Source organism: Bidens hawaiensis, unplaced genomic scaffold, assembly GCF_021521415.1.
Source record: "Bidens hawaiensis isolate Kalapana, Puna unplaced genomic scaffold, B.hawaiensis_p1.1 tig00022384_1, whole genome shotgun sequence".
Taxonomy (NCBI): domain Eukaryota; kingdom Viridiplantae; phylum Streptophyta; class Magnoliopsida; order Asterales; family Asteraceae; genus Bidens; species Bidens hawaiensis.
In genome coordinates this window covers 243,138-268,583 of record NW_027493492.1, presented here as the reverse complement: position 1 = coordinate 268,583, position 25,446 = coordinate 243,138, and the positions used below count along the sequence as shown (strand labels likewise).

The 25,446-nt window shown below is 32.0% G+C and overlaps 1 long non-coding RNA gene and 1 pseudogene across 2 annotated transcripts; one reads left to right on the top strand and one right to left on the bottom strand.

Moving 5' to 3' along the window:
• Positions 1-3,910: 3,910 nt before the first annotated feature.
• LOC143565522 (uncharacterized) lies at positions 3,911-6,947 on the top strand. Its single transcript, XR_013141083.1, has 3 exons — positions 3,911-4,898; positions 4,981-5,063; positions 6,911-6,947. It is a non-coding gene; the product is annotated as an uncharacterized LOC143565522 (long non-coding RNA).
• A 1,295-nt stretch (positions 6,948-8,242) lies between these two features.
• On the bottom strand, positions 8,243-25,057 carry LOC143565535 (carotenoid 9,10(9',10')-cleavage dioxygenase 1-like; annotated as a pseudogene). Its single transcript, XR_013141087.1, has 11 exons — positions 24,774-25,057; positions 24,514-24,654; positions 23,203-23,305; positions 22,685-22,944; positions 20,801-20,980; positions 20,606-20,684; positions 9,620-9,701; positions 9,471-9,533; positions 9,180-9,318; positions 8,702-9,015; positions 8,243-8,555 (listed from the first exon to the last, which is right to left on the bottom strand). The product of XR_013141087.1 is annotated as a carotenoid 9,10(9',10')-cleavage dioxygenase 1-like (transcript).
• Between the last annotated feature and the right edge of the window lie 389 nt (positions 25,058-25,446).

Genomic DNA, 25,446 nt, shown 5'->3' with positions numbered 1-25,446 from the left:
GGGTTTTGATTTTGGTATTGGATTGAAGTTGTTAACTTGTTAAATGTTAAAATGGTTAAGAAAGAATGATAATTTTGAAAACCCACTTGGTTGATTTATTACTTGAAAAGTTGTAAGTAATAATAATAATGGTTTTGAAAAGATAAATAGGATCTTGGAAAAGGATTGACAAAAGAGTAGAGATTTGATTTTGTTGGAAAGTTACTTACACATGCAAGTAATACAAAATTTGATTTTTGATCATAAAGCTCATACTTGTCTTGTATTGATTTTTATATGGATTTAAAATGACAAACTAAGTGATTGAATGGGACATATGGAAAGGAATAAAATCTACTAGAAGTACTATGATGCATGGAACATGATAACTTAGATAAACAAGAGTTTGTGTTAAACTTACTAATAAAAGAAACTTTGTAAATTGTACAAGATGTTTTGCAAAATGATTTGATAAGTGAACATAATCTTGTGTGGATGATTAAAGACTTGTGGTTAGGATTACTTTAGTGAACTCTATTGTAAAGATTGTTGGAATGATAATAAAGTTACTAAAAATTTCTACTTACTAGTAATAGAAACTTTGTTATTAAAGAATCAAGAATGTGGTTGTTTAAAAGATGATAATGGGATGAAATAAGAGGATAATAGGGGTTATTAAGATCTGGAAATTTTGGTACATAAACACCTTGTAGAGATTGTAGAAATAACATGTATATTGTATAGTTGAAAACTTAAGCTAAGGCTTGAGCATGTGTAGTTAAAAATTTGTTTTGTGTGCATACTTGGTGCTAGATGATCAAACATGGATGTGATGATATATTACTTGTTATTATATGTATATTTGCTGTACCAAATGGTTTGGTTTTGACATTGTGACTTAAATAGCTTGTCGGTGACTTTAACGGTCGGAAAGTTCGACTTTTAAGGCGAACCGACATGAGTTTTTGGAACTGAATTAAAACAGCTCCTAAAGTCATAATATTCTTATATTTAACATAAGTTAAAGTATAAGAAAAGTCAAGAATAGCAAAACTTAAACCAACACGGTTCGTGTTGCGAAAACCGACACGAAAACGTTAAAAATTGGCATTTTTAAGAAATTGGCAACAAAATAAAAACCCAAAACATTTTTATTGAAAAACCAATAAAACTTGACTAAAAACTATATAAAAAGTGTTTTAGATGATTTAAAATTAAAAGTTTCATAAAATAACAACCGGTTCGTTTTTAAGCTCAAAACCAACGAAACCGGCAAAACCGACAAAACTGATTATAATAGAGTCAAAATTTTAAATAAAATAATAACTTGAATTTTTCCAAAACACTCCAGCAACTAAAGGTAATAATTTTTATAAATTTTAATAATTAAATAAAATTATTAAATAAAACAATTATTAGTTGATTATTACTTGTTTATATTTTTAAGTATGTATTTATAGAATTATAAGTAGTAAACTTTATGTGTTGTGTGCTTGTGTGGATTTTTAGAATAAGAATATATATATTTTAGTCAAACCCGAATTTAAAATTAACGAACGTGTACTAATATAGGAACGAGCGTTTATTCGAACACCGAAATCAAAGGTGAGTTCTTCCTCCGAAAAGCATATTGTATATCTATATTCATATTTATATATATGTTTTGAAAGCGCATTATACTTTACAAATTGTCGTTATTGTGGGATGAATCAATTTGGTTAAATAACTGTTAACCGAATTGAGGGCACAGAAATGTTGGTAGATCTATCGGGGTGACGCCCCCCATTTCCATTCGCGTTGGGTTAAAAGTGGGAATATTTCGAGTATGGTACGTTTCGAGTTATCAAATTGGTAGTCATACACGCGTTGTATTCTTAGCTAGTTTACAACTAACGCTTTTTGTGCTTAAAGGTAAAATGCGGGTTTCGTTATTGTGTTGTACCGTGTATAGATCGGTATTGTGGGGAGTATAATAGCCGTACACTATTATATTCATGTTTTTTTTATATATAAATTGTCTATATTTATATAATAAGTTTTTTTCTCAGGAATAACTCACCAACATTCGTGTTGACCCAAATATTATTTAAATATGCTTTGCAGGAAAGTGAAGATTTCGAGGTGGCATGGAAATGAGAGCGTGGGATGTTTGAACAAAAGCGAAGTGTTGTAAACCGTGCATTAGCACGTGTAATAAACTCTGATTTTGTAAAATATTTTCTTATAATAAAAGATGATGGTTTTATTATTAATTGTCTATTATTGTTGGCTATCGGCATCTGTCATAACCCGAACGACTTAAGTTAAAACTTCCGCTGTGTTAAGTTAAGATTTTCGGGGTGTGACAATACTCACCTTAACAAATGAGCAAAAGCGAATAAGATAATAATAATAATAATAATAATAATAATAATAATAATAACAACAAGAAGAAGAAGAAGAAGAAGAAGAAGAATGACGGCCACAATTCACGCGTTGACGATATAGCCTCGTAACTGTTTGTATGAGGGGTTTAATTGGACGAACAGGTGACGGCCAGGAGTAGTTACGAACAGCTAACAAAACGATGATGAAATTCCAATTAGTTTGAGGGTTAAGAACGGCTAGGGTTTAGTGATTATGGCTGCAAGTTTAATTGTGTTTGTATACACGTTTGCTTGTAATACAAGTTCACAGTAAGGTCGGCTTAAGCATTTTAAGAAAACGAATCATGTTTGATTGATTTACCATCTTATGATTGTCGGTAGGCCGTAAATAACAGGTATAACATATTGTTTGATTTGATTACCAAATTAGATACGTAAATTGTGGTCCAAGATAACCAAAATGGAAACCGGGTATGAATTTGGGTCCGGATCTTGGATTATCCAGATTATGTAATGGGTTAAATTTGAATTGATTATGGATTTATGGTTTAAATTTTGATTTTTCTAAAATTTGAGAACTTGGAAGATGGAACAACAAAGTCGTATTAACAATACTTTTAAACGAAAATTCCTAAAATGATGATATCGGTCAAACAAGTTAAAAAAAATATTATATGAAATGAGGTAAAAAAATCGGTTATTGTATGAAATACGGTTAAAAAAATTCGTTCATTGTATGAAATACGAAGACTCTTATAAGTTAGATTGATTAAATTGAAATGACACATGAAAAATTTTAGTGTCAATTTTTTCTAATATTTTGACACCTCATATTCATTTAACATACTCTTTAAGTATTCATGATACCATAAATAAAGTCTTGGAGACACGAATCCTCAGTAACCACCTCGCTTCACACGACCCTTTCTTTCATTTTATGCTTCTCCACAGTTGTATCTTACAACTTTCTTTTTGTCATATTTTGTTATCTAGTGCTTTATCTCGAAGCACGACCCTATACATTTTGCTTCTCCATAGTTGTATCTTACAACTTTCCTTTTATCACGTTTTGTTATCTACTGCATTATCTCCATTCCACATCACTACTAGAAATGAGACCTTTAATGACGCGCAAACCATGACACACACTATTTTACGACATATAAAATCTGTTTGTCATGAAACAAGTGTCATCTTTTACGAAATCTGAAGAAACAATGACACATGACACGGATTTTAGTTGGTCGATCTTTTCCTGTCATAAAAAATAAAAAATGAAATCCCGAGATGCATTATTGATGTCTGTCATCTTTATTTATTTGTCATCTTATGTTTTATAAAAAAACACGGGAACCATCCTCCTCCCCATCTCTGTGACTTCTAAACCCTAAACACAATCCGACAATCGCCACCACCATCATCCTCCTCCTCTTAACAATCACCGGAACTGTTACTCGATTTGCTCGTCGGAACAGAATCACGGCCTCGTTTGATAACAACATCACCTGGATTCAACACTCCCCTCACTGTTACTCGGTTTGCTAACTCAACAAAATTGGCTTTGATTACGGCTCTGAAACGCCCAAAACACGAACAATACCTAGGTTTTTTTTTGCTTAATTACGAATTCGAAGCACACACAGGTATGAATTTGTGTTTATTGCAACAATATGAGTTTATATTTCAATATATGCTGTAATTTGTTGTGATTATTCAAATTTGACCTGATAATGACAAATTTAGGTTTAGCTTAAGTTTTGAACAATAGGTAATTTGGTATTGAAGCTAGCTTTATTGTAAATTCGTAGAGATTTGTGTTTGTTGACTTATCTCATGTATAGTAGATCTAGTTACAAAATTGGATGCACTTTAATTTTTATGTTCAAAACTAGTACATTCAAATGTTTGTAGTTGATCAATCATGTGATGCTCATTACTCATAAGTAATAAGATGTTACTAGTGGATTTTAATGTTGGCAGTTATGTGAAGTTTGTTACAAATTTGATATTTATGTTATCCTAATTGCAGGTTCTATATATTTAGTTTTGATTTGTGCATAAACCTATCAATTAAAGAAGCCAACATAAACTGTGTTTATTACTTCAGGGTGAGGGAATTATGAGCTTAATATAGGGCAATATGCTTTTTTAGAGGACTAGTTTGTATGTAGAAATTGAAGACATCCTTTTAGAAAGTATGAGCTTACTTTAGTGGAGGCTGCTTTCAGTCATTTACCTAGACAAGGAGATTACAAGATTTCATATGGTATGCATTGTTTATTCTCTCTAAGTACTCATTGTTTATGACCTACTGCTGATATCTATTTGATCTGAAAGTGAAGTTGTGTAGGATAATGGTAGGATCTGCTATAATGCAATGTAATGTTTGAAATGTCTTATCGTTTGTGAAGTTTAGTGTGATTGCAGACAACATGTGTGGGGCATTTTTCAAATTCTATTCAATAATTTTTCTTTCTCCAGTTTCGTGCTCTGTCAGACCTGTTTTACCGACACCAGATCAATCATAAATTTGTGAGACGAGTGCTTAATCAGGTAATTTTTACTTCACGTTGTGTCTTGTGTTATTTGTGTTTTCTAATTAATATGTGATAATATTACTTAAATGCAATGTCAGCTTAAATCACATCCGGAAATGTATGAACGATATGTCTGATATGTCCCCAAGGCTTACAATGAATATTTAAAGAGGATTCCCAAGTATGTTTAACTTCTTTATCTGCATTTTTTATATTGATTTGTGTTCCCAGGTCTATTTTAATGAGGGAAAGGAAAAGAAAGTGGGTAGATTTAGGTAAAAAGAGTGTTCCTGAGTTTTTTTTCAGGATGGAAACAAAAAGAAAGGAAAGGAGTTGAAAGTGAAATTGACCCTTATCTCCATCCTTCCAAATCGGGAAGAATAGGAGAGAAAAGAAAGTTGGGAAAGTTTAATCAAACTAAAATTACCAAGTTACCCTCTTCATATTGGTATTAGGTCCTGATGTTTCGTTGTTTTTCTGACTGTACAACAAATTAATGGCCATCACCGCCCTACTCCGACGGCTCAAGCACACCGCCACCGCCACCTGCAACTCCATTTTAAACGCCGTCCTTTTGTCAGGTATTCTTAGTTTAGTTTATGCACTTTATTTTGATTATGGAGAAATTGAATTACTTAAGTATATAATTCAATAGCATGGATCCTTTTTACTTCAAATTCTTATTACATATCGATTATGAAAAAGGAATTAATATTAATGCTATTTAAATCATTTTTATCTAACTGTATGAGACACAAATGCTACTGGACTCCCTTTTATTGCCTTACATTTGACTTCAGTATGTAATATTTCTAATAGCATGATAATCAAATATGGGTTAAATATATTTTTGTTGCACATGATTTTGCTGAAGACTGATTCAATAATTGAACAAAGTTAACACCTTTTTTTCTTTCATAGTAATCAACTTTAAATTACGCACAAAACGCATGTATTAATGCATCAAATAAACATAACAAATTTACCCGTCAAACCCATGAACCTAACCCGTCAAAACTGTCAGTCACATTAACCGACCCCATCACTCAAGTTCCAGGTCACGGTTTTTATATCATCACATTACTCGTGTTGCATCATCTCTCCTTCATTTATGGGATCAAACGCGCACCTGTAGAAATCTGTGCTGCAATGTGATCCTCATCACCACTCCTAGAGTAATCTGTTACAAATAACTAATGTCATTCACATGTTTTTTTGGCATTGAAATATGTTTGGTCATTTATTATAGTATGTGGTTTTTTTTATAATATAACTACACAGTGTGTGGTATTGAGTGTGCCTTTTGGAATTGCAATCACATTTAGGGGTGTGCAGTTTACGGGTTAGACCCGTGATTGCAATGCTCGTTCTGGGAACCCGCATTTATAAACGGGTATGGTTATGGTTCTGAATTTAATCATTAAACCGTGAACATGTGAAGATTAATCGCCAGTTGATCAGTTATCAAAATACATGAAGCATAGTGTGCAGCAGCAGCTTATGATTTGTGTTACTTTATGGTCTAGCAGATTATGGTTTTGGAATGTGCAGCAGCAGCTTATGCTTTGTGTTACTTTATGGTCTAGCATACTATGGTTTTGGAGTGTGCAGCAGCTTATAAGTGTTTGATGTTTGGAGTGTGCAACAGTTTGATATTTGATGTTTGCAGCAGCTTAAATTGGTTATAAAAGGGTATGATGGTAAAAATGTGAATTTCTTTTCTTTTCCTCTCATATAAAAGGTTCAATTTCCTATCTTTTCCTTGCCTTTTCATCAAACTTAGGAACATGAAAGAAAATCAAAACTTTTCCTTTCCTTTCCTTTCTATTTAAATTACCTTTCCTTTCTTTTCTCCTGTTAAATGAAACTCGGGAACACAGTGTGAGAGTGGGGAGATCATGTCACCTTGCAAGTAGCTGCAGATTCTGCAAAATGTACTTTATATCTTTATAAATACTGTTTTTTTTTCTATTTAAATATTAATTTTAAGTAATAGTTGTTTATAATGATAAAATCACATGATTGCAGCTACGTGAGTCGTTGGAGAGAACAGTTGCACTGCTGACCAGGGACGGAACCACGGGAGGGTCAAGGGGGTCCGTTGACCCTCCGGTGGCCAAGATCTGGTTAACCTATATATTCAATGTAGAAACACTTTTATAGTTTTGACTCTTCGAAACACATCAGGATTTGTAGTTAGTGTGAAGAAAGAGGAGTAAAAATTGCATTTGCAGAAAACTCCGGTGGCCGGCTGTGTCTTAGCGAGTGAGAGAAGAGAAGGAAGAAGAAAGAAATTGGTTTTTGTTTAATACATAAATATAAACTAATATTTAATATATGTCACCATGTCCAGTGTCCCTACATATTTTGACAAACTCCATTTCTTTTTTCTTTATTTATTTTTTTCTCCTTTTGATGTATATATTTCATTTTTCTTTTTTAGTTGTTTAGGATTTCCACTATATATATTTTTTTTCATAATTTTATCGTTTTTTGTTTTTAAATATAACTAACTAGATAATACATTTTCATATGACGTAGAGATATCCTAAAAAGGTAAGCAACTAGATAAAAAAACTCAAACCAGATACAGAGACAATTAGATGGGTTTAATAACAATAGTAATAACAAAAATAAGTTGAAATATTAACACTAGTTAATGCAGAAAAACTTTATTACGACGCCCAATTAAAAAGTTCAGGTTCCTTCACTGAGAGAATGTGATGGCTAATGCAATGTATACCCTTCTTTATTCTTTCTTATTGAGGATATGATTGTTTTATTCTCTTGTCTAGTCTTTAGGTTCTCATCTCAATTTTTTTTAATAACGTTTATTGTTTTCAGGTATGCATTTCTTATTTTGAGAAGTGAACTTATTAGAAAAAAAGAAGTATGAAAGTGAAGAATACTGGGATTGATGAAAATTAGTGAAGATTGGTCGACTTTGTGGCACCGTTTGTTTTTTGTTAAAGTTATGTATCGACATTAGTTAACTTTGAATGTTGTATGAAATATTAGTATTTTATTAAATAAATATTGTATGAAATGCATTATTTTGCTATATAAGAATTTTATTTGTATTATTAGCTATTAATTGTCATTTGATAGAAAAATTATAATTCTATAAAAATATTTTTTTTAAAGCTTAAAATCATGACATGCAAATACATGTCATATGCTCGTCATAAAAAGATGACACGCAAATACATGTCATAAGTGTGTCATAAAAAGATGACACAAAAAATGTATGTCATGATCTTTTCTTGACAGGGTCTTCCTAGACACGGATATACGTGTCATCTACCCCTTTAATGACATGCAATGCGCGTCATTAAAGGCTATTTTTCTAGTAGTGCATTGTAATTCTTAACAATAAAAGTGTTTTTATAATTTTATTTTACGAATAGCCCTCCTACATAAAAATCTACCAACGGACGTGGACAAGAAGAAACGGTTCAATACGACATAAATTTATACAAGATGCATCATTCATATATAGTACATTAGTGCCATTGGCTTTATCACAAATCTTCGAAAGAAATTTGTATTGCGAAACAAATGAAACTCAAATTCTTTTATTAGATACAAGAGTTTGCTTATGTAGATGAAAAGAAAGATCCATGATGACCGTACGGAACCCTTTGAGGGAGATTAATTTTATTTTTAGTTTTTGCTGGACATATTTCAATACTAATATTTACCTAGAAACCTCCAATTAAGGTGTACTCACTTATAGGAAAAAGCTGGTCAAATGGACATTAATTTACTTTGAATGGTCAAACATACATTTTGGTCATTTTCCCTAAATTATCACATTACCTGATTTTGAGCTTGCATGGGAGTCGATAACCTGAGTGTATCCGTATTTATGTTTTAAGACCTGTGAAGTCTGCATTGATCATTGGAAAGTCCATCGAGTATTCACTTCCAGTTAAATCTCTCTCCTTCACCTCTAGTGTCTCCATGTTCAATCTCCACTCCCTAACACAAGTAAATAGTAGCCCATCATTCCCTGCATTATATGAGTTGACCGGTTTAAAAATGAATCCTTTTGAGAACCAGTCAAATTTATCCTCGCCCCACTCCGGTCCTGGAACGATGGCTTCATTAGCCTTACATCCTCTCACAACAACCTGTTCATTGTACAAACTAATCAAATCCCAAATAATACTTTAGGGTCTAGAAGAATCTTATATTAACTGCTCTCTTTAACAAACATGTTAAAGTTCACATAACTAAATTCATAGAACTAACTAGTATAACAAAATCAGGTTAGCCAGAACAATTATATAAATACCTCATTTTCATCTTCAAAGCTGTTTATTAAGTGAAAAGTACAACAAGGTTTTATATCAAACCACTTAATAGAGTCCGCATCACCATAGCGAGGAATCACTGCAATCCTTGCTTGTTTTTCCCTCTTATACTTGAATAACCTTAACACAACAATCATTTATATTTTTTCCTTTTGTTTTAATGATTTAAAATGTAGTGGATAGGTAGCTGAAATACCAAGTTCTTATTCTTATACCTATGACATAAGAATTAGGAATGAACAATTTGCATGGATACATGGAAAAGTACTTACTGGCCTCCTTTGATCACCCTTTCTGGGCTTATAGTTAGCATAGAATCTATTAGGATGTTGTACCTAAATATCACAAAAGAAATATATATGATGAAATTAGGTGTAACTTACACAACCAAATTGTAGAATTACGAACCTACGCGACTCACTTCTTTGTGACACCCACTTCATGCAAAAGTGAACAATGATCTAGTTGTAGGTCTAACTTGTGGATTAGATCCTTTCCATCAGCTGTCAAGAGAAATGTGATTAGAAATCAAAAATACACTATGTAGCATATGTTGGAAAATCTTTTGAAAGTTTTTTTTCATTGAATTTTGACACAAATAACTGTATGCATATATGAGAGATGTAATTAATAACTTTTTAGGTATGCATTCTCCTTCATGAAAGCTTCTCAATTAGCTAAATGCGTCCAAAATGTAAACAGTGTACTAAAATGAATGAAGTTTGAAAGGATTAATTTAGTGAAAGTTATGTCATCATAATATTTGGGTAATCGGGAATTACTTATAAATCGAATGAGAAATCATGACAAACATTGATATAAGTTAGAAGGTGTGGAATACACGCTCATACAATGTTATTATGGCTTTGGTACTAAGGGACATATGTAGCTTTTAGTCTTTTACACCATAATAGGATTCCAAAGACACCACCCCCTTGGCAGGTCCAGGGCAGCTCCCCAGCAGGGTCAAGGGGTCAACAACCATGGCTGGAGTCGTACACTCGTGCTTGTAGTGGCAGAACTTATAAATGATTGGAGGGGGGTTGAAAATGTATGTTAAGTTTTGACTTTTGGATCAGGAGAGGTCATAAAATCGAACCCATTTGTTTATCTTTAATTTGAGTAACAAAAATCGAATACTTTCTAATTATCTTTAATTTAATTATCATAAAATGAAAAAAATTAATAAATAACTAAACACCACCTATTTTTTTAATTATTTTTTCAACCAAACATTTTGTTAATTAAGTTTTTCAATGCATTCTTTTGAAAAAAAAACACTTGAGGGAAATTAATAGGTCTAAACGGCAAAAAAGAAGTCATTTGTATCGCGTCAACAATCGCCCATTGATAAAAATTGGCAGGCGTCTGATCTGAAAAGAGTTCTTCAATAATCCATTTTAACGTCTATGCTGTGATGCCGCAATTTTGTTTGTAATTTGTAGTGTCATCCCTTGTCAATGATCCCTTGGTAAATTCTAATCGTATTTTCTCATTAAATGCATTACCCATGGCATGTTTACCGAAAAATTATTAGTGAATTACTAACATGAACCACCTTTATTGTGGAATACCGAGAAATTTGACCGTTGGTGAAAATTGTTTGTTTAATATATGATATGCAAATTATACATCTTTTATATATTGTTATATGTTTTGTATAAGAAAAAATTACAAATTTTGTGCTTTTGAATTACATAGATTATGGAATGGGTCCTTTATCAAAAATAGTTTCATTCTTTATCCTTTATTTGGATATTTGCCATGATTTTTGTCCTTTAAGCTAACACCCGTTAACTTATCTCGTTAAAAAGCCCATGTGCATAAATGTGATGGGCATAATTGTCTTTTCCCCTACCCATTCTCTTTCCTCCTCACCAAGGCTAAAGAGCTTCTAGGTTGGAAGCCTCCGTCTCCACCTGACCACAAATTATTCTTTTGAAAGAATCCACCAAACCACCACTGACCACCAGTCACCACCACCGACCACCAGTCTCTTCTGCCCGCCACCCTCGCAAACTCCTTATCACCGGAGGACAAAGAGGTCTAATTAGCTTACCTCCTCTCATGCTCTTTAACCACCACCACCAACAATAGCAACAACACCGGTGTTAAAAGCTTCTCGGGCGACACCATCGGCACCGGCAACAACACATCACTTTGATCCACCACCACCTGCAAATCAACCAACCACTCTTAATGTTATTAGGGTTTCAATTTCACTTTCACTTTCACTTTCACTTCTCACCACAATGGACAAACTCAAACTAGCTTCATCCTCCTTCGGCGAACGCCTACTCACCACCAGTCGTCTCGTCGGCACCAAAATAAACCGAATCCTCCAAACCCCAACACCATAATCCAAAACAGCCGACGATGCCACGTCAGACACACTAGAGTCACCCAACTGGGGGCTTAATATGCAAATATGTGTCATGATTAGCGCGGAACAGTATAACGGGACCGAGATTGTGAAGGCGATTAAAAGGAAGATATTATTAAGTAAGAATGTTGTGGGACAAAGGTTGAGTTTGGATTTATTGGAGACGTGTACGTCGAATTGCGATAAGGTGTTTTCGGAAGTGGCGTCTGAGAAGGTGCTTGAGGATATGGTGGCTATTGTTAAAGATGAGAAGAACCAGACCAAGGCAAACAGGTGATTAGGGTTCCTAAATTATAAAGGGTTTTATTATTCTGAGTGTTTAAAGTTTAACATGTGAGGAGGAGGAGGAGGACGACGACGACGAGGAAAGAGAAGGGGTTTGGGAAGAGACGATTATGCCCATCACTTGTTATGCACATGTGGCTGTTTAACGGGATAAGTTAACGGGTGTTAGCTTAAAGGACAAAAACCATGGCAAACATCCAAATAAAGGACAAAGAGTGAAACTATTTTTGATAAAGGACCCATTCCATAATCTATGTAATTCAAAAGGACAAAATTTGTAATTTTTTCTTTGTACAAAATATATTTTGTATAAGCACGTAATGCTGATTGCTGAAGCATATTATAATGGTTTTTTGTTACATTATTTGAGGTTTATAAGAGTTATAATTAAGGGTCAAGTAATTCTACAAAGAAAACAAAAATTAGAAGGATAAGAAAATGATTTGTAGCTACACTAAAAAAAACTTTTAATAAATTAATAAAAAAAATCGTAACTCAAAATTTAATGAAAAAAATTGTAAAAAGTAAAACCACAAAAATGTTTCAACCGTCTTTCTGGTTCTAAAAAAACAAAAAAACAATGTTGAGTGAAAAAGATTATTGTGTCTTTTTGGTTATCATAATGTTTCGTGTTTATTTTCGTCGTTAATTGTGTCTTTTTCCTTAACATTGTGTTATATTACCCAACATTGTTTTAAATTTTGTTTAGCATTGTGTTATATTTTGCGATCTATTGTGTGTTTTTTTGTTTATTTTCGTCATTGTGTCTTTTTTCTTGGAATTGTGTTTTTCGCCATTAATTTTTTTTTTGAATGGGAATGACGTGGAAAACATTTTATTTTTTAAAAAAATTTTCTTTTTTATTTATATTTTGAATTATGATTTTTTAGTATATTTTGTTGAATTTATTTTTAATGGGGTTTTAATTTTTTTATGTGATCACAAACTTGGTTTAAAAAGGCACGCCCGAGGCGTTTTTAAAAATGCCTTATTTTACTTAAGGCGCTAAAATACATGAGGCGCCCTTAGGCGGCGCATTAGCTGGCGAGGCGTGAGGCGCTTGAGGCAGCGCCTCATGTGATTCAGCCCAAATTAGATTGAAAATGTAGCTGTTTGGGCCATCTGCTTAAAATAATAACGCTGGGGCTCATCTAAATATGTTTTTATAATGTTTACCCTACGTATTAAGTATTCATGTTTAGTTTTACAATTATGTTTATCTTTATGATTGATTTTCAAGTAAAATATGTCATGTATAATTAATTTTTAGTAATTTTTAAATTGAGCGCCTCACATATGTGAAGCTCTCGCTTCGCGCCTAGCGCTTAGCGCTTCGGATTTTTGAACCAAAACGTCTCGCCTCGCCTAACGCTTTTTTAAACCAAGATCACAAATCATTCTTACACTTCTCATTTTTGCCTTATTTTATATTATAACTTTTCCCTATAACTAAAATAAAATTCACACCCAACGTATAAATAATATGATAAATAAATCTTGCACTTTTTAGCACGTACAAAATAATAATGTAGATATTGTAAAAAGCCTATGAATTGCGTTCTAATATGTAGGGTAAAGTTAAAACATAAAGAGAGACAAAAATGAGAAGTGCGATAAGGATTTGTGACAACATAAAAAATACCTTAAAATAAATTTAAAAAAATAATAACTCAAAATATAAATAAAACAATGAAAAAAAATTAAAAAATTAAAATGTTTCCGCCATCATTCCCGTCAAAAAAATAATAAAAAATACGAAAAAAATTGACGAAAAGACACAATGGTGAGATTAAAGACACAATGACGGAAATGAACAAAATACACAATTATAACTAAAAAAGACGCAATAGATCGCAAAATATAACACAATGACGAAAAATATAACACGATGTTAAGTAATATAACACAATATAAAGGAAAAAAGACACAATAAATGACGAAAATAACACAAAACACAATTAGAAACAAAAGGACACGACAACTTTTTTCACTTACCATTGTGTTTTTTTTTATGAGAACGAGAAAGACGGTGGAAACATTTTTGTGTTTTTACTTATTTCGGTTTTTTATTAAATTTTTAGTTATGATTTTTTTATATATTTTTTTTAATTTTTTTAGAGGTTTTTTTGTATGGATATAAATCTTTCTCATTTTTATTCCCCTTTGTTGATTAACTTGACCCATAATATATATATATATACATCTACTATTATAATAAACAAAAATGATGGTTGAACCACATCACCCATAATTGGTCTAATATTTTGCCAAGTGGCACCCTATCTTTGAAGCTTTAGGTCATAAATATTTATAATTAAATTAAAATAAAGAAATTAAAACCTTCCATATACACAACTAAACGTATTCCTTGATTTTTGAATTCATTCTTATATGGAAATTAAATTTCATTATCAATCAATAATTAGTGATTTCCTTTAAGTTGCGTATCACTAATTACGTAGACAACTAATAATCTAATGTACAATAGCTATTAGTTATCGTAAAATTTGTTTATTTTCATTAGTGATTTCTGTCAGCAACAACAACGAAAACTAAATTTTTTTGGTCTTCTTCATTCCTTAGCACTAAACGCATTTATTTGATGTTCGTACTCACAAACACACCTGAGGAGACTTTCATAGCTCTACTCCCCTTCAATCAATTTACCTTATATACAACAAGTCCTACATCCAATCACGTATTTTATATTGCGCATCATATATTAATATTGCATTCTTCACACTTTTAAGTATATGTGAATTACATGTATATCAACTAGGTGTCTTCTTGGTTGCCTTTAAAATCAGTAAACCGGCCAAACTTACCATCTTGAAATGAAATTCGCCTTTCAATCAATTGTTTATGTTTATACAGTTTTATACATATATTATATACTTGGTTACAAACACCATATTACACGTGGTTTTCATATAAAATATACATGTACCTATTGGATGATATCTTTTTTATAGCTCTCCTAAAAAATATGCAGGAACCATTCCATTATTTCATAACTAAATAAATATATAAAATAAAATTTAATTAGGCGTTATACTAGAATATTAAAATGAAGTTGTTTTATAAAAAAACGATCGTTCATCACAATACAATAAACATAAGGCGGTACCCCACTAGAAGTTGTGTAAAATCATGACCAATTGTTTGGTTTACGATTTTTATATTTATGGGCCGTATAAACCAAACGGGACTGTAGGAGGTGGTTGGTAAATTTAAATTTTCTTCATGTTGTTTATGCTTTAAATTCATCGTTAATGCTATATTATACTTCTTCTACCATTCATATGAATCCTTTTATAAATGTATTTATTTTGTCAAATGATAAGACGATGTCTAAAAGATCAAAAGCTCATCTTATTAATTCGAAGAACGATATTTACCTGCTTATGATTAAATTCTAGGGGATACGTATTTATTTCATTTTACAACTAACATATAATATTGTACCTATTTGTTTTAATGTTTCAGTTGATGCATCTACAGGTCCATTGTCATTTATTTCAAATGTATTCCATTATTATTTAATTTAACTTGAATTTAATTTGAAAAATAAAGATAAAAATAAAAATTTACATTTACTAAACACATTTGTTTTAGTTTCATCTAAATAGTTGTCTTTCTTACAGTCTTTAATACGAACAACCCCTATTCTGGTGCCGCTGAAAAAAGAAAACATGAAAAAACATCCTTAATATAATAAACAAAAATATGGTTATGTCACTTGACACCTAATTTGACCATCTTTGTATCACTTGACACTTCAAGGTTTCAAATAAAACTATATCTCATCTCATATTGCTCTAATGAGAAATCAAGAAGAAAACTAACATTTATAAAGACAAGGTAGTGCATCAGACTTATTAATATCACCAGGCTGTGTATGAACTATTATGTGCATCTACTAAGCTTTAAAAATATTTAATATTATCCCGGTTGTTGTTTTCGGATTGAAAGCTAGAAAATTAATAATGAAGTATTTTTAATTTAATAAAAAAAATATTTTAAAATTTTTTTCTTTAATCCTTCTTATATGTTGTTATTCTTTACTACAAAAAAATTTAAAAAGTTAAAAAAAAAACTCGTTGTAATGCATATACGTAATACATCGACTTTTTCTTAATGCATATATACACTAGTGTGTATTTTTATATATGCAATAGTGTTAATTAGCATATATGCAATTGTTTGTATTTTATATGCACAATAATGTTATAATATATACAAAAACAAAAAAAAAAATCGATATAGTGTATATGTGCATTATTGTTGTATTATATATATGCGAAAGTGTGTATTGCATACAATTATTAGTGTTGTATTTGCATATATTCAATAGTGTGTATTGTAATGCAATTGTGTTATATTTATGCAATAAAACTCTATTGTATATATGCAATAGACATTAGTGCACATATGTACTACACCGACAAGTTTTTTGGGGTTTTTTTTAGTAACAATATCATCTTATTAGAAAGGGGAAAGAAAAAAATCACAACATATTTTTTTAAAAATAGTTAAAAATAATTTTTTACTAGTTTTTTAGTTCTCTGTTTAAGAGGAGTTCTCTCTATTTCCCACCCCTATATATATATTTGTATTTGATCCAAATCTTATATATATCTAACTATCTATATAATTGTCTACCATAAAATCCTATGTGTCACTCTCATATTGCTTCTCCCACTCTCTAAAGCCACCAGATTGCTTGATTTTCAAATAGAGACTCGTTGGGATCTAAATCCAAATCTCTAAATATGGGTTGTAAAACATTAAAAAGCTTCTCTCGTCAGTCGTGATATCACCTCCCCACTTTTCCTTCCAATTCATCCCCTGTATAACCTAATCCACCATCTTCTCCCTTCTAATCAATCCCTCCCGTTTTCTTCTTCCTCCCGACTTGAATTTAGTCATAGGCTGCATCTGCTTCATAAACGGATTTTAGGTTTACATCATTTGAATGATCCACCAAATCAAACTCCATGGTATGGATTTGAAGACGTCTAGAACCCAATTCCAGGTTTTCAGGATAATGTTTTTGTTAATGTTGTGGCTTCCATTCAATACCACGCTCTCGCTAACAAAGCAAGCGAAGCTTTCTATAAATTCCGCCTACGTGTTTGATGGTACACACATTCTTTGCATATAATCTATATGTTTATGTAACTATTTTCTTCGAAATGGTGTGCCAAAGCTGATTCCAGATGATACTTTTGAGCAAAAGAACGAAATTGCAAAAGCCGTCGAAGAAGAACTAAAATGGTAACAATATTTTTTGGTGCTGGGAACAAATTTCATTATTGATTTGATTTGGGTAAATAATTTTATGAGGAGGTTCAAACATTATTCTGGCCAATGGATATTCAGGGGCATTTCGGTCATTCCAGAATGCTCAGAAAGTGTAGTAATTGTCCAAGTTAACTGCTGAATCAAAGTCAATGGGTAAGTATTATGGTTATTTAGTACATAGGTGCTGATATGGTGATTTGGGAATTATAAAGTGATCAATGAGACAATGTATAAGGAAAGTCAAACTATTTGGCTTCAATTATCGTTGTTATCGCTGGTGTTTTCCCCTCTCAACCATTGCAATGATGGGAGGCGATAAAGCTCTCAGTCTTAAAGTTTCCATAAGTACGTTCCAATCAAATTCGGTAATTCTTGATAAAATCGAGGTAAGATGATGTTTATCACTTGATTAAACATTATCAAGAGATTCAGTTTCACACTTTCTTTTTGTGATTATTGTTTGATTTTGATAAACTTGAATGTGTAATTTGTGCAATTATTAGGTTTAAAAGTTTTCTTACCTTAATTTCTCCTTTTTCACAGGTCGTTCAACAACCATAAATCTATCTATAAATGCAATCGTTCTCATTCTACCTTCGTCAATGCTAAAATCGGTCTTTGGTTAATGGTCAGCTATCATTGCCCAACAATTTGGTAATCACGGCTCTCTAATTATTGGTTTCACAGTTATGGTTTAGGGCCCGTTAAAATGAAAAATTCCTATAGAATATGTTCATTTTACAGTTTACATGATTAGACTGGCTCCTTAAGAAAAACAGTGAATTTAATATATAGCATTATAGGCCTTCATTCATGCAGATATTATTTTTGGGATTTAGTATATTGTATTTTTCATAATAAATCCAGGTTAAGCCTTATTCATGACCAATTATTCTCAAGGTAAATTGTCAGTTATGTCTATTTCAAAAGATATCTTTTTTTTTTCTTTTTTTTAATCAAATAAATAGTCTTTAATCAAATAACCTGAAAAGTAGTGATTACATCAAAACAGCAAGCAAGAAAAATAAAATAAGTCTCGAGCATATAAAGGGCATTTCAAGTGAAATGATGCTAAGGTTTTGAACATTATTCATCTTTATAAGCGGGTTAGTCAAACAAACATTTTTGAACCATCCATGTGTTGATGGTTCAAGGAAATTACTAACACTGACAGAGAAAAAACATTCGGTAACAACAACTTTGAATTAATATATATATATATATATATATATTGCAGCATTTATTTATATTTCATTAAAAAATATTGCACCTTTTGATACAGAAAGTCATCTATTTATGCACGATTGTATAACCTATCAACCTTTTAGTTTATTGAATATTTTTGTGCAGGGTATTGATGATGAGATCGTGACTTCTAATGTCAGGGTAATGGAATTCTGATCTGGTTTGTTGAAAAATAATATTTAATATAACTTTCTATACATTTTAAAATAAATTAAATAATGCCAAAAATCCCGGATGTTATGCAGGTGCAAGCTCATGATCAGGCTACAGACTCGAGTGATGATGTTGTCGGGTTCCATTTTCAATTACAGGCGACAGCTTACCGCTAGACCATATAGAAATCAAATTTTGTGGTGTTTGTCGGCGATTTTGACTATGCATCGCTCACTTTTGGAATACTGGTTCAGTGATTCGATTGCTTCGTTACTCTTTTCCATATTGTTTGCAGTTAGTGAGTTCTAAAAGTGGGAGTAATGACTACAGTTTAAGGTAGCCATATATATCGCATTCTATGTCTTTACCAATCACTTTGTAATGAACGAGTTTTTAGGCTAAATGTTAATTTCTATTGTAACTGGTGTGTGCATCCAGCAATGTACTTCAATTGTGGTTTTATTAAAATGTACTTCTCATGAAATCGAGTTCTTTGTATATTATTTCGTATTATATTGAAATATAATTGGTTGGTATTTTAGTGTAATTATTTTTTATATATTCATAATAGACAATTAATAGTTGTGTATCTACTGTTGCTAATTCTTGCAGCAAGGTAATGGTAAGCCATTGATATGCAGACCCGTTATCCATACTTTCAACTGGTATTAGTGTTGTGGCACGTCCCATGAGCCAATAAAAAAAAATCTCTAACCAGGGCTAAATACATAAAAGTAGCATTTGGAAACGTGGGTCCCATGCGTTTATCCTATGCGAAAGCCACATTGCGCGCCTTGAGTTTACCCGAAGGTCAGTTTGGATTGAGTTATCTCAAACAGATTAAACAACATTTGAGTGTTATTTTAATAGTTAATTAGTTTGTTATTGATTTGCGATTGACATCATTTGATTGATGTGGCGTTGTAGCATTCGCTGAAATGGTGTTGAATCGTTTGGAAGTTGTTGAGCAAAATTCCCAACAGAAGGACCTGTTTCTGCTTGATAAAATGTCACGAAATTTGAATCGCATACAGTTTCTTTCCAGGAATTTTTAGATGAAAATGTCATTTACATTTTGCATGAAACAGTTTAAGCCAACATGCCCCCAAAGTTTGAATCTATGTAGTTATCCTTTATAGAATACATTATTAAAACTTTTAAATGGTCAATTAATGTTTGGTGAAGATAAGCATGTGGAAATGCATTTTGTGTGTTAAAAAGTCTTATATATAGGAGTAAATTTGGTTAATGGGCCCAAACTGGTTTAGGTTATTGACCGGAACGATTGATCAAAACCGGTTGAGGTTAGAAACCGGCTGGTCAAAAGTGTGCTCAATTAAATCGATTATCAAGCAAATTGCCATGTATGCTTTGTGGTGTAGATGATTGAATTTTGGGTTAGTAAGATTTGATTTTTATCCACCCGGTAAAGTCACTACCAACACTTGCATGAAGCTATAAATACGTAAAACATTTAACTTCACAACCTTAATCGGGCCCAAATGTTGCATACTTTTGTTAATTACTTAAATAATAATGTATGATTTTCTACATGGTTTTGGTTCTTAATTGTCAGGTTTATAACCGTCTTTCTTAAAGTCCATCTATGATATATTCTTACAAAAAAAATATATTCATATAATATAAAAAACCCTTAAAAATAACCCGCGTGATACGCGGGCTAAAAACTAGTATATATATAAGGGTGGGGTTATAATAAAAAAAATAGTTTTCTAGAAAGAGTAAGAATAAATATAGGTCATTGGATCTAGTATCTAGTGGCTAAGATTGGTAGTTTTCAAAATGCCAAAAAGTTCCCTAGGATTGAGGATTTAGGCTACATAGTTTCCTAACTCTAAATTTTATGTCCTTTCTACTCTTCCTACAAAACTATGTATTTTTATTTTAACCATTTTCTGTGTGTGTCAATTAGACAATTAGTAGTGTGAAAAGTGAAAACCTATATTATCGACTGCACAAAATATACAGTTACTAGAAGAAAAAAATTTGTACTAAATGAATCATCAACAATGTTACCTGAGATTACACCCGTAACACAATATGGTTTTGACGGCTAAAACCCAATGGTAATAAGCTCTCCGGTCCCAGGTACTCTCTACACACATATTGAACACCAAGTTATTTATATGAGTTTGTATTTTAAAAAAACAATCTTCATGGCACGCATATGTTCGCTTAATGTGCGCTATGTAGAAAGTAAATTAAAGAAACCTTTGGATGGGATGTGAAAGGTCGAGACCAAGCTCCATTTAGGTTCCAATTACCGTAAGTCTCAAGGCTACTTAGATCTATCTCTTGTGGCACATAATTCTCAGCAATAGAATAATACTTTCCTCCATGTTCAAAAACATTAGTGTTGCTCATAATTTTGTTAACCATGCCAAATCTCAACTGCATAAGTCAAAGAACCAAGTCACTAGAAACTTTGAGTAGAAAGGTTTAACAATTGTAGAAATATGATTAGTCTCGAGCAAGCGTGTAATCCGAACTTCCTAATCCATATCGATGTTTATCCAGATTTTGCTTTAGTACGTCTTAAGTAAACCCCGATTGCTACAATAATTTAAAGACACTAAAATCATCAATATATTGTGTCACCACACCATCCATAGATCAATTGACCATTAAAGTGGTGGTTAGATTTAGCTTCCCTGCTATCAATTTGGTTCTTGCGGTGACACATGGGAACTCATTGAAGGAGGAAATACATGATCTATTTTCCATTTTTCCTAAGCATTAGAAAGCTTAATGAAAACAATATCTACTCTCGATGTTATATCGGGTTAGATGATGCTGAAAATGTTGGTAATTTCCATATTACTAGGCCCGTCACATGTCGTTGACCGGGTTGGACCTATTGGGTCTATGGATCTCATTAATGATGTAATAGATTTATGGGGTTACAATTGGGCTTTTATATTTGGTAAATACTTGTTTACCAAGTTAGGGTATCCCTATAAATACATAGCCATGTTAGGGTTATTGTATAAGTGAGATGGATTATTGTATTCAAGTTTTGTGTAGTTTCTTGATTATAATAATACGTGAGTTTACCCCAAAAATTGTGTGCTCGTTTGTGTTTCCGTTATCAATTCGTTCTTGAGAAAAAGGTGAATATGTGATCGTGGAGATTTTCTAACATAAGACCGTCTACTAGGACAAATGCCATGTTCAAATTAATTGAAATTCCCTCATTCAAGTGCCTGCTCACGAACATATAAAACACTTATTCTTTGACTGTTTTGTTGTGTACAATAGGGCTAGAAATTTATAACACACGACATGACTCAACACGAAGTTAAACGGGCTAGTGGTTGGGGTAAACGAGTTTGGCTCTTGAATGAATCGATGCATTATCGACAATTAAAATGTGTCTAAACAGGTTCATCCACTTACCCATTGGCGTGTGCTTTCAACTCGGATATGGATGACTCCATATTAAATTCATAACTCATTCATCCAAACGAACCATCATATCTTTGGAGTCATATCGAATATGGATTCCTTTATATGCTTTGAGGTGTGTTGATCAAATTGGCAGCCCTCTGTTTATATTAGTTGGCCTAACTTTCAAGTTTTTAATCTAAAGTGTTTTATATTAGTTCACGCATGTAATCTAGTTTAATCTTATAAACAACTAGGGCATTTTTAAGGAGATGTTTAGAATTCTCCAAACCTTTCCAAGGTCTTCCTTGACAATCTTTTATGGGGTGTTCTAGAATCTAGACTCTCCTTTGAGTCATGATCCTTCAAAAATTTCCTAGCAATTTTCAATCCCAACATAGCAATCAATAATTTTGCCGGGCCGTGACACAAAGCTATGAAGTGAGGTTTTGTTTCCTTCGCATGATAAACAATAGAAAAAAGAAAATTAAACTAGATTGGTTAAAACAGATTTATAAGCCATGCTTCTGCGTTAATTATGCAACTCATGAGACTGTTCAAGTGACTGACTTACTAAAGTGCCTTTACTTTTATAGAACTTTCTTCAACTGTTTTAAAGAAAGATTATGTCAGAATATTATGTTTTTAGTTAGTGTTATATAGTAGGAGGTGGGCGAACATGAAACTTTCTCATCAAGATGGAAATCATACCAAATTCAATGTTGTGGATGCCAAAGCAGCTATTGGATCTCCCGATACAACCGGAAGAAAACAAGGTCTGTTCCTATCACGTTCCATCTTATATGTTTCTGTTTCCACATATCTATTTTCGTAGCAAAAGCTCCAATTTCCTTCTACAATTTTGGTGAAATATAGAGCATGAAGCATCCTTTCTCCTTCAATCCATATGTCGTCTGTTTTTCCAAACACAGATACCGCAGATTTTAAACCTCCAAATAGAGGATTTGCACCTGCATATGATTAGGATTTTTGAGCGTTCATGGAAAATAACGTGTTGATCTTAACAGTGACAAAACTTAACATTAATTATTATTTTCTAATAAATTATTGTCTCCGTGATGTTTCACATATATATTTGTAGTGTTGGTTTTATGGCCAAAAAAGGAAGAGGCAATGTTATATATATTCTTAGTGATCAAACTTCCCTTTTGTTGTAAAAATAAATTAGTAAGTATGCATGATATATGGAAATTTTAATAAGTAAACACCATTTCTAATATAAACACCCTCTGGGAAATCTTCTGGAATTTCTCCATGACCGCAATCAACTTTTACACGTTCTTCTATCTCCTCAACAGGGGAGAAGTTTTTCTGCAAATAAATAATTTAATAGAAAAAGGTTGTTAGTTCATTTCTTATGTTTTGCAACAAGATTAGATTAGCAACCTCCCTCCCTTCTTTCAATAATATTAGTAACAAAAATGAAGAAAAAAATATTTTTCTCATTATGGATTTGCAGTTGTGACCTAAAATGAAGAAAAAAATAAGAACTCTAAGTACAATAGCACGAGATGCATATTGGGTCCGCAACAATTACTTTCACAAGGTTGGTTTATTAAGTTCCGAAGTATCAATGTCTTAGTGTAGAAGACTTGCTCATTAAGAGCATTCTCATCCCATCCTCTATAATTATGTGTGGGGAGTTTGCAAATTATAGGGTGGGGTTGTGAGTGTAAATTATAGGGTGGAGAGAGAAATGTAGTGATTTTTTGTAAATTTGGGGAGACATTTGAGGAATATTGTTTGCTCCTATTTAAATTTTTAATATTTGTTGGATTGGTTGTGAGTATAGGAGAGAGAAAACTGTAATTATAAAAGTATAAAAAATATTATTTAATTAAACAGGAGAGAGAAATATAGTGTTTTTTAGTGTAATTATAGAGATAGGGATGGAGAATGGGATGAGAATGCTCTAACCTTGGCCAGTGCAAAGTTCCTCCTGTGTTTTTGTAGTTTGGAAAGATAAATGGATGTCTATTTGAATCATGTGAATCACTTTCAAATTAAAGTATGTAGATGATACTCTCGAAATCTAAATCGGATTACTAAAAGAGAAACAAGAATGGGTATGTGTTTTTACTATTGAAAAACGTGTCAAAAAATTGAACGACTTTTGAAATAGTTAATTGATGAACTAACCGTATGACCATATCAAAACGTTCAGCTGAAAAAACACAATGATTCGTAAAGAGTGTATTAGTTTACTGTTGATGGTTAAAAGAGTTGTTATATAGTTATTTGGTTCTCTTCAACAGAATAACTCTAGTTTGTGTTAATCACATTATATTGTGTACGTTTTTCTTGCACTTCAATTTTATTTTGTCCTTGCCTGTGAATCGTTCTGGGATTACTTTGATAGTACGAACACGATTTGGCGACCCAGTCTTCACAAACACAATGGGAGACAAGTCTAGATTTCATTGTTATTACTCTAGTCCAAAATGGCGTACAGAAAGTTATTGATCTGCTAACGTCCCAACAATACATGATTTGTATTTACATTCAGGGAATTAATATACCTGAGATGGAAGCATGGGTTGGTCAACAAATTGAAAGATAGAGTCTACTAGATTGTTTAATATTGCCAACGGAACCATCTTTATGGATCTACTAGCTTCGGTAACTTTAAGTTTTGATAGTTCCATATCTTGTATCAGGGGCTGTTTGTCAATTGAAAAGAAAAGTATATATACACATATGAGAAAACGTGTTACTTAACAATATCAAAGAAAAAAGAAAGGAAATTATGGTTCATATATTCTGTGACTTTAATATATACCTTGACGGTACTTGACACTGCAGTCCTGAGATATCCAACTCCAGAAGTGATGGGACGATTATGATTATTGGTTGAACATGTTACACAAGAGAGCACACATGTTGATGTTGCCATCTCTCTCTCTCTCTCTCTCCTCGGTCTATGATGAAGCTTTTATAACAAAAACAAGATACATACGAAGTTGGTAGAACAGTAGCTGGTAAGTATATATATTTGTCAAAAGTTGTACTAATTGAAAGTATTTTGATAGATGGAATGTTAGATGCTGTACATATAAGAGTCTAAAATAAGGGACAATTCTCAAAATAGTCCAACACAAGAGAGAGATTCCTTTAATAGTCCAAAACTTTTTAAAATTCCCTAACTATCCATGGAAACCTATGGGTGCTGCTAAACGAACCGTTCATTATTCCATTTTTACTAAATATATCCCCCCTAAATTTATTACATAAATTACAATTTGCTCTTAACATTATTTATATTTACATATTAGTCCCTACAACATTACTTTCATTTGATAGCCTGATCCACTACATATATCAAATTAAAAACTATCAATTATTACTATTAATTTATTTTTTTATTATTAATATTTTTAATATTAATATTATAAATATTTATAATATCTTTTTTTAATTTTAATAGTATATGTATTTATAATATCCTTATTTTA